Source organism: Giraffa tippelskirchi, chromosome 6, assembly GCF_054371585.1.
Source record: "Giraffa tippelskirchi isolate mGirTip1 chromosome 6, T2T-mGirTip1v1.2.pri, whole genome shotgun sequence".
Classification (NCBI taxonomy): Eukaryota; Metazoa; Chordata; class Mammalia; order Artiodactyla; family Giraffidae; genus Giraffa; species Giraffa tippelskirchi.
This window is the reverse complement of record NC_137280.1, coordinates 6,225,393-6,235,304: the sequence shown is the minus strand read 5'-3', so window position 1 is coordinate 6,235,304 and position 9,912 is coordinate 6,225,393. Positions and strand designations below refer to the sequence as shown.

General features: G+C 37.0%; 1 protein-coding gene across 7 annotated transcripts in view; it reads right to left on the bottom strand.

Annotated features, from left to right (window-relative positions):
• Positions 1 to 525: 525 nt before the first annotated feature.
• The window catches only part of CNBD1 (cyclic nucleotide binding domain containing 1), a 441,461-nt gene continuing 432,074 nt past the window's right edge, over positions 526 to 9,912 (bottom strand). For 4 of the 7 annotated variants that reach the window (XR_014055766.1, XM_081496826.1, XM_081496830.1 and 1 more), the window contains one exon: positions 526 to 723. The gene's annotated coding sequence lies outside the window, so the exon portion shown is untranslated. Of the gene's footprint in view, positions 724 to 3,161; positions 3,264 to 9,912 lie in introns of those variants that run through there. The other 3 variants (XM_081496823.1, XM_081496825.1, XM_081496828.1) reach the window with 1 other exon arrangement.

The window sequence follows — 9,912 nt, the reverse complement described above, 5'->3', positions numbered from 1 at the left end:
GTCTCAATTTTAGCACTGAATATCTTATGTCCTGAGAAACTGCTCAGTACTGGGTAAGTCAGGATTGTTGGTTCTCTTACTTTGGACAAACTCAAGTTCCTTTCTTTGTTAATTTGCATAGTAATAATTTCCATGTTGTATGATGTAAGATAAACTAAATTTAGTCATTTTATATATTTATATTATATAGCACTAAATCTGGCAGTCAGCTGATTTATTGTTGTAAATACTTATTATTATGCCCATGTACTGGAAAGTATAGTATTTAAAATTATGTAAGCGGTTGGTAAAAGGGACCTCTTTTGATATTTATCATACCCATGGAAGTTGAAGCTCAATGACAGTAACTATTTTATGTGGCTTTTAATAGAATTGCTATAATACAGTTTCAAAGAATATGGTTAACTCATCTGAAAGAGATGGAAAATACCAGGCTAAGAGAACATACACCATTTTTGTGAAGCTATTCTATGTCTGTAACTGAGGATCAATGACCGCTGAAGGTTAAAAGAAAAAATATCATGGTTTTGTTGTTGTTATTGTTTATTTGTTTTGTTTTTGTGCGAGGAAAGGTGATCTGCCCACCAAGAAATGTTGTATTAGAACTTTAAATGTGTTCATTACCTTGGAAGAGTCAGAGAAATTGAGAATGTCTTCTGTTCTACATGTGCCAATCTAGCATCTCCAGTTTGCACCTTATTCCTGTTACTCAGGAGTAGCCTTCTATAAAAAAAGAAAAAAAAAAAAAGCTTTATGTCACATCTACGTATCTTATTTTCTAATACTCAAAGATAAAATAAAACAAGTCACTTTTAAACTGGAAAATTATAGATAGAACTCATATATATATACTATCATATATTCTGGTTTACTTAAAACCAGAAGAGAAACAAAATCCAAATTCATATATCAGCACAAGATTTCTGACTTTACATATTATCCAGTGGAATTCCCCCAAACAAAATGAATTCAATGGCTAAGTCAGTTTTCAGTAGAACTACATTTCCAGAAAATCCCCATACCTGTCAGATGGGAACTTGGTATTGTTCAGCTTTTAAGGCATTCTCACCAACCACTATACTTGCCCCAGTCAGAAATGAATGAAGACCACCCAGTGCTCACTAGAGGGGAGTGGAAAACTTCATAGGAAGCAGAAATTTTGGTGATGTGAGAAACACACTCTACCTCCAAGAGCGTAAATAAATAAGAATGTCTCAGGGTCTCTCATGAGTTGAAGTAAGATGGCGGCCATTCCTGGGCTCATCGTCAAGATGTGTCCTGTGTCTGGAACTTGGTCTGAGAATATTGGAACAGCTGAGCTTCCCTGTATTTCTCTTCAAAATGCAGATGTCTCAAGTACTACGGCACCAGAGTAGCTGTAGGGAAGGAGCAAAATAGCCAAGATGGCGTGGTCAGACGCTCTCATCCCATGGCTTCTCGTTCTCGCCCCACATTTTGTAAATAATGATTATGTCGCAGCTGAGATCACTCACAGCACTGCGCATGCACATCCCAGGGTACTCGCTTGGTCACGGGCTGCTTTGTGCGGTTCGCCTGTATGAGCTTCAGCATGAAAGCCCTGGCTGCGGCTGCGCTGGGGCCACATTGGAGCAGCATCGTGGTTGTGTTAGATGAGGTTATGTTACGGCTCCGTTATGGCTGTGCTGTGGCTGCTGCCATGGCTGCTGTGCCTGCCAGGAGAGAGTAAACGTGTCTGCAGTTCCTACTGCTCCTCCTGTCTTCTTTCAGCCTCTTATCTCTAGCATTGCCTGCCCTGGGTTTAGTGAACTGTGTGCTCAGTGTGAACAGCAAGACAATTGGCGCCATTAACAGGATCAGCAACACAGTAGCCATACTCACGTGTTGGCTCCAAATTCCCTAGATGTGTGTTTTGAAACAGAGCAGGAATGTTTCACATGGAGCTCTCTTCACTGTGACCTACCATCTATAATAATACCATCTCATTTTTATTTCATCCTACTGTTAGAAACAGTTGCAAAGGTCAGCTATGTTCAAAATGAGGGACTGATTTCTTTTACGATGAACGGGTTGGATCTCCTTGCAGTCCAAGGGATTCTCAAGAGTCTTCTCCAACACCACAGTTCAAAAGCATCAATTCTTCGGCGCTCAGCTTTCTTTATAGTCCAACTCTCACATCCATACATGACTACTGGAAAAACCATAGCTTTGAAGACGGACTTTTGTTGGCAAAGTAATATCTCTGCTATTTAATAAGCTGTCTAGGTTGGTCATAACTTTTCTTTCAAGGAGCAAGCATCTTTCAATTTCATGGCTGCCTCATTTGAAAAGACCTTGATGCTGGGAAAGATTGAGGGCAGGAGAAGAAGGGGACAACAGAGGATGAGATGTTTGGATGGCATCACCGACTCAGTGGACATGAGTTTGAGTAAACTCCAGGAGTTGGTGATGGACAGGGAGGCTTGGTGATGGACAGGTGCTGCAGTCCATGGGGTTGCAAGGATCTGGACATGACTGAGTGACTGAACTGAACTGAAAGAAAACTTACATAGAATGGTTTTCATACAAATAAGAGATGGAATATGGATGCTAAGAATGCTTATGGAATTTGTGTCTGGATTCTAGATGTTTCTGAGTCCTGGCTGTATCCCTGTGATTCTCCCACTGGGTTATTATAAACTTCTGGCACAATCTAATTTACATAACTTAAAAGGTTTTCACTATTTTCAACACCCAAATCCTAATCCTTAATGTCTAACTTCTAAATATCTAGTGTCTTCTTAGACATGTCCATCTGTATTTCCACAGAAACTGAAAATTCAACTTATCCCAAACCACATTTAGCATCTTTCCTTTAAACTCACTCTTTTTCCTACCTTGGTGAAATTAATCAATCAGGACTTCAGCAGCAGATGACATTCATTAATTTATCATCCTGATTCCACACCCAACTTCTGGGAATATCATTTACTACCCCACTGCCTATTTCACATTTATGACAGCTGTCATATTTTTATCACCCATGTCTTGGCTGTACTAACTGACCCTAGGTACACTTCATGAAATTTGACATGGTGTTTTTTTCCAGGATTTTTAACTTGGGAACCAAAAAGGAAAATAAGCGTAACTTCTAAGGTCGATGATGCCATCAGCTGAGCAGCAAACACATGACAAAGAGATAATTTTCAGAAGAAAATTGTGAGCTTAGTTTTGAATTTATTGACTTTGAGGTAGCTGTATAATAACTTTTTGGAAATATTCAACAGGAACTTGCTAAATTCAATCTGTAAGAGAAGGAAAAAAACAAACCAAAAAAAGAAAAAAAAACATAAAACAGAAGCAAGAATGTTATTAAACTTATGTGACAAGACTTAGAATGTTAATTGAGGGATGTCACTGTTAGTAACACATTTTTTATGTCATTCTCCAAGTGCAAATTCTAACCATTTTGATATTATGCTCGATAAAGCCATAGGTGAGCATCTTAAAGACAGTAAAAAATACATAGGAGGTAAAGGTAAATAGACAAACAACCTTTGGTTTTGATCAAAATAACTTTTTATCACCACTGAAGTCTAGTTATCCTGAGAGCATTTCAGCTCTAATGGTTAATATAGTGGGAACACTAAGGTTAGACAAAAATTGGAAGGAATATACAAAGTAGCAAAACTTGCTTAATTTTTATTTAAAATCACCATAATGCACACTGACTGAACAATATTACTGTGTGACATCACTCTACAAGAATCGGATAATAAAAACTTCAATTTTGGCTATTCTATTGAAAAAAACTAGAAAGAGATAGTGACAAGTAATAAAATAATAAAAAAATAATAGTGAGGTCTTAAGAAGTATGAAAACATTTGTGTTCCTTTAGTCAAAGGGGAAAAAATTAATAGTCATTTAGTAGAAATTAGGAGACATTTTTGCTATGTATAAAAGCTCTGTTTTTTGTTTTCCCCTTTCGTAATCAAAAATCAGTTAATGAGGTTCTCAGGTGGGTTTTGGAGTTTTTCTGCTTGGTGATATTCAGAAAGAGACTAAAAAAATGTTATCAAAAAGTATTTTAGACATTTACCTGTCTAAAGACAGGCAGATTGAACAGAAGATTTCTCAAGGCCCTTATAGTTTTATTATCTTATAATTCTATAATTTCATGGTGATTCAAACCATTTTATACTGTCAATATTCTCCATTTATATCAACATGAATCAACTCCTGTGCTTCATTTCATTCATAAGAGAAGAGCTTGAAAAGCACTTTCAGATAGCAATTTGTACATGATCTGATACATTTTCATGGTTTTTTTAAGCATGAAAGATTTAGAAGAACTATATCCAAGGCTACATTATTCATAAAGGGAAGGTATGAAACAGCACATCATAAAAGAAATTAAAAGGAAAGCTATAGAACGCTAGTCAAATCCTCTACAGCTTATGGTATTTTCAGATCAAACAGAAAGCAACACTTTGAGGACAGTGGCAGAGGACTATGGAATTCTTCTAGAAGCCACTAAAGACATTTCTTTTCTGCAATAATGAATGAGATCATTTGACACAGCCAGAAAATCTGCTTTAATTTCATTTAGGGGCTTAACAAAGTATGTATTGTTAGTTTGCTATAGATTTGTTAGTTTGCTAATGATTTGGATTTTTCCATATCAGTTCAGTTCAGTTCAGTCGCTCAGTTGTGTCCGACTCTTTGCGATCCCATGAAACGCAGCACGCTAGGCCTCCCTGTCCATCACCAACTCCCAGAGTCTACCTAAACCTGTGTCCATCAAGTCGGTGATGCCATCCTACCATCTCATCCTCTGTCGTCCCCTTCTCCTCCTGCCCTCAGTCTTTCCCAGCATCAGGGTCTTTTCCAATGAGTCAGCTCTTCGCATCAGGTGGCCAAAGTATTGGAGTTTCAGCTTCAACATCAGTCCTTCAAATGAACACCCAGGACTGATCTCCTTTAGGATGGACTGGCTGGATCTCCTTGCAGTCCAAGGGACTCTCAAGAGTCTTCTCCAACACCACAGTTCAAAAGCATCAATTCTTCTGTGCTCAGCTTTCTTTATAGTCCAACTCCCACATCCATACATGACCAATGGAAAAACCATGGCCTTCACTATACGGACCTTTGTTGGCAAAGTAATGTCTCTGCTTTTTAATATGCTGTCTAGGTTGGTCATAATTTTCCTTCCAAGGAGTAAGTGTCTTTTAATTTCATGGCTGCAATAACCATCTGCAGTGATTTTGGAGCCCAGAAAAATAAAGTCATCCACCGTTTCCACTCTTTGCCCATCTATCTGCCCTGAAGTGATGGGACAGATCTTAGTTTTCTGAATGTTGAGCTTTAAGCCAACTTTTTCACTCTCCTCTTTCACTTTCATCAAGAGGCTCTTTAGTTCTTCTTCACTTTCTGCCATAAGGGTGGCATCATCTGCATATCTGAGGTTATTGATATTTCTGAGGTTATTGATATTTCTCCCAGCAATCTTGATTCCAGCTTGTGTTTCTTCCAGCCCAGCGTTTCTCATGATGTACTCTGCATATAAGTTAAATAAGCAGGGTGACAATATACAGCCTTGACGTACTCCTTTTCCTATTTGGAACCAGTCTGTTGTTCCATGTCCAGTTCTAACTGTTGCTTCCTGACCTGCATACAGGTTTCTCAAGAGGCAGGTCAGGTGGTCTGGTATGCCCATCTCTTTCAGAATTTTGCATAGTTTATCAAACAAATTGACAAACACACAAAAAAATTTATTAACATTTACTAGAATACTAGCCTCCATTTGTGTTCATTTCCTTATCTGTACAGTAGGGAATAATAATAGAACTTGCTTCATGTGGTTTTTGAGAGAATTGATTTTATCTGTTTAAGGACTCATAATAAGTTCTCACTTGTGTTAAAAATATATTATTACTGCAAGAACTTTGTTAACTGATAACTGTTTAATACAGGAATTCATTTCATGTTTTAATATTGTTGTGTTTATTGTACATATACAAATTATATATATATATGCATAATTTTCCACAATTCTTCAGTATGATCAACTTTTCCCATTAGTTGATTAATTACTGACTCTGATTCTATTGGAAAAAGGGCTTCTATTCTTTTATTACTTGTTAAATAGGAATAGAGATCATATGAATGTCCCCTATATCATTATTTTACCTGTATTCATGAACTTCAATATTTCATAATATAAACGAGTAAATGTGAGTTAGGAGAATGGAGACAGTGTTAAACAAGAGAGTCTGTCTTTAACTAACAGTGAAGTTAACTGACAGTTAATAATTGCCAATAAGTGATTTGAGGAATGTCATTATGGTTGTAATTGGGAACATTTAGAATACTGCAAGTTTATATGCTGAAGTTTATAAGTTTCTAGTATGATAGAAGACTCTGATAGTGATGAAGAGAGATAACCAAGTTAAGGAAGTAATTGCATAAGTTATAAGGAATGGGTTGTAAAACAAGCGGATGTATTTGTTTGACTTTGATAGAAGAACATTTTTCACCTTAACAAGAAATGTAAAAACAAAATTCCCAGAAACATATCTATTCTACCTACCTACCTATCATCTATCTCTCTACTTATACATACACATATACATGTGTCATTCATAAATATTTCTCTCTATATAACTTCATTTCTTTTTCTCTAATTCTATTTTAGCCTTTGAAACAAACTAAAATCTGCAGCTGGAAAAAGTCTGAATTCCTACAAGACTCAGAATAGATCTGGTTTTCACAGTTCCACAGTGTAGAGTACCCTTTATCAGAATTGCTTTTGGGTAGACTATAGGGCAGAGATAAGATTGAAGGCTTGCATCCTTAAAGAGTGCATCATAAGGATACCAGAACTAATCAGACTGTCCCATCATAGGTTGTTAAATGGTTAAAATATGTGAAAGCACCTTGGTACAATCAACTTGGTAGACACTTGTGTCCTTTTCTGCCTATAACTTTATACAAGTCCCTTTAATTTTTTTTCTTTTCACTATCTCTGAATTTTTATCCACTTATCCAACATGCATTGATTGATTCAAGCTCTTGTTCTATCTCACTTGGACTATTGTTGTCTTATTGTGTTTTTGCTTCTAATTTCTCCACTAGTGTGATTTCCCCTAAAAATGAACATTATATTTATATAATGACCCCTAGGCCTCATAAGATAAAACTCAAGCCTTTACCTTGGTGTATATACACTTAAGTACAATAAAGAAATCATTCAGAACCAGCTATATAATTTTGTGAGTCTCGTGAAAAATTAAAATACTGGGTCACTTGTTCATAAATGATTATGAGTTTCAAGATAACGAGACAAGCATTTAACCTAGCTCAGGATTTTCTAAGCATGAGGCTTTTCACCATTGCACAAGTAGCACACACGTGGTGCTGGCCTTGATCTCACCGTTTGCCACGTCATTTTCTAATGTTTCTTCACAAGTACCCTCGAGTTTAGGAATGCCTCAGTCATTATACATTCTGAGCTATCTATTGTGTTTTGCCCTTTCCATGTGCCTGCAATGCCCTTCATCATCTTTTTCTGAAAAGACTTTCTTTCTTGGATCTGCTCAGAAAAATGTCCATCTTCTTTTTATGGACTGAAATCTTATCCCTTAAGATCTGAAAACTTCTCTGAAAAATTTAAGATTTTGATCACTGTTTTCTGGATAACACCGTCATACTTAGTATGTACTCATGTTTGTACTTATTACATAATTGCAGAATTTACTTATATGTTTTTCTCCAAGCCTAGATTAGCCCCAATAGAAACAGTCTATACTTTAATTATATTTTAATAATCTCATGTTTGGTTCAATGCCTGGCATGCATTAAATACTCTGTAAATGTTTTTTGGAGGATCCATACATTATAAAAATGCTAAATATTTTAAAGTAGTGAGCCACTAATATTTGCACTGCTTATGAATGTTCTAAGTGTCAAAACTTACTATATAATTTTAGGTCAAATTAAAAGTTTGTTTAGGTTGTAGATTTTGAGAGAATTTGAAACTATTTTATATTTGAAGACATTTGGAATGATCAAAATGGAATTTTAAAGTGTTCTATTAGGCGAGTCATGCATAGTCATTTTCAAAGCCCACTCTAAATTTATCAATTCTCTCACTCCAACTAGGGAAGGGAAAGCAACTGAGATTTTTATATTTCAACTAATATTTGAATCAACTGCTTCATCTTTATCATTATTTCTGCTTAAACTCGTTTCTCTGATATTGTATGGATAAATTACTAGTATAAAGCACATAGTATCAGAAATAATAAGTTTGAACATGAAAAAGAAAATGTGAAACTGTTAGGCACTCAGTAGTTTCCGACTCTTTGCAACACCATAGACTGTACACGGTTACTCTGTTAATGGAATTCTCTAGGCAAGAATACTAGAGTGGGTTGCCGTTCCCTTCTCCAGGGGATCTTCCGTACCCAGGGATCAAACCCACGTCTCCCATTTTGAGGGCAGATTCCTTACCATCTGAGCCCCCAGGGAATAAAGCAATGAGAGATGTCACATGATTATCTTGTAGGCACTTTTCTAGATGTTATAGGAATTAGGACACATAGCATCAAAGAAAATGCGTCAATCAAAATGGTGACAATAAATAAAGAAGAGGTGTAAATTTTTAAATAGGTTATTTTAGAATCATGTGCAGGCTTGATTTAATGAAATACATTTTTAAAATACAGTAGGTAAAATTTTTATTTGCTTATACAATGGTTTGAATGTCTGTATCCTTCATATTCATATGTTGAAATCTTAATACATAAGGTGTGCCCTTTGGGAAGTGCTTAAGTCATGAATGTGGAGCCCTCATAAATGGGACTGGTGCTCTTTATTCTACAGAACTCCCCATCCCTTCTGTCACGTGAGGACACAAGGAAGCTGCAGACTATGAATCAGGAAGACGGTCCTCATCAGATATGACCATTACCGCTGTATTAATCCTGAACTTTCCAGCCTCCAGAACTGTCAGGAATAAATTTTTATCTTTTATAAGCTAACCAGTCTATAGCACTTTCTGATAGCAGTCCAAATGGGCTAAGTCATCGTCAGTCAATTCAGCCACTCAGTCGTGTCCGACTCATTGTGGTCCCATGGACTGCAGCACGCCAGGGTTCTCTGTCCATCACCAGCTCCCGGAGCTTGCTCAAACTCATGTCCATCGAGCTAGTGCTGCCATCCAACCATCTCATGCTCTGTCGTCCCCTTCTCCTCCTGCCTTTAATCTTTCCCAGCATCAGGGTCTTTTCCAATGAGTCAGTTCTTCGCATCAGGTGGCCAAAGTACTGGAGTTTCAGCCTCAGCATCAGTCCTTCCAATGAATATTCAGGACTGGTTTCCTTTAGGATGACTGGTTAGATCTCCTTGCTGTCCAAGGGACTCTCAAGAATTTTTTCCAACATCACAGTTCAAAAGCATCAATTCTTCAGTGCTCAGCTTTCTTTATAGTCCAACTCTAATATCCATACATCACTACTGGAAAAGCCATAGTTTTGACTAGATGAACCTTTGTTGGCAAAGTAATATCTCTGCTTTTTAATATGCTGTCTAGGTTGGTCATAACTTTTCTTCCAAGGAGCAAGCATCTTTTGATTTCATGGCTGCAGTCACCATCTGCAGTGATTTTGGAGCCCAAGAAAATAAAGTCTGTCACTATTTCCACTGTTTCCCCATCTATTTCCCATGAAGTGATGGGACTGGATGCCATGATTTTTGTTTTTTGAATGTTGAGTTTTGAGGCAATTTTTTCACTCTCCTCTTTCACTTTCATCAAGAGGCTCTTTAGTTCCTCTTTGCTTTCTGCCATAAAGTTGGCATCATCTGCATATCTGAGGTTATTGATATTTCTCCTGGCAATCTAGACCCCAGCTTGTGTTTCATCCAGTCCAGCATTTCTCATGATGTACTCTGCAT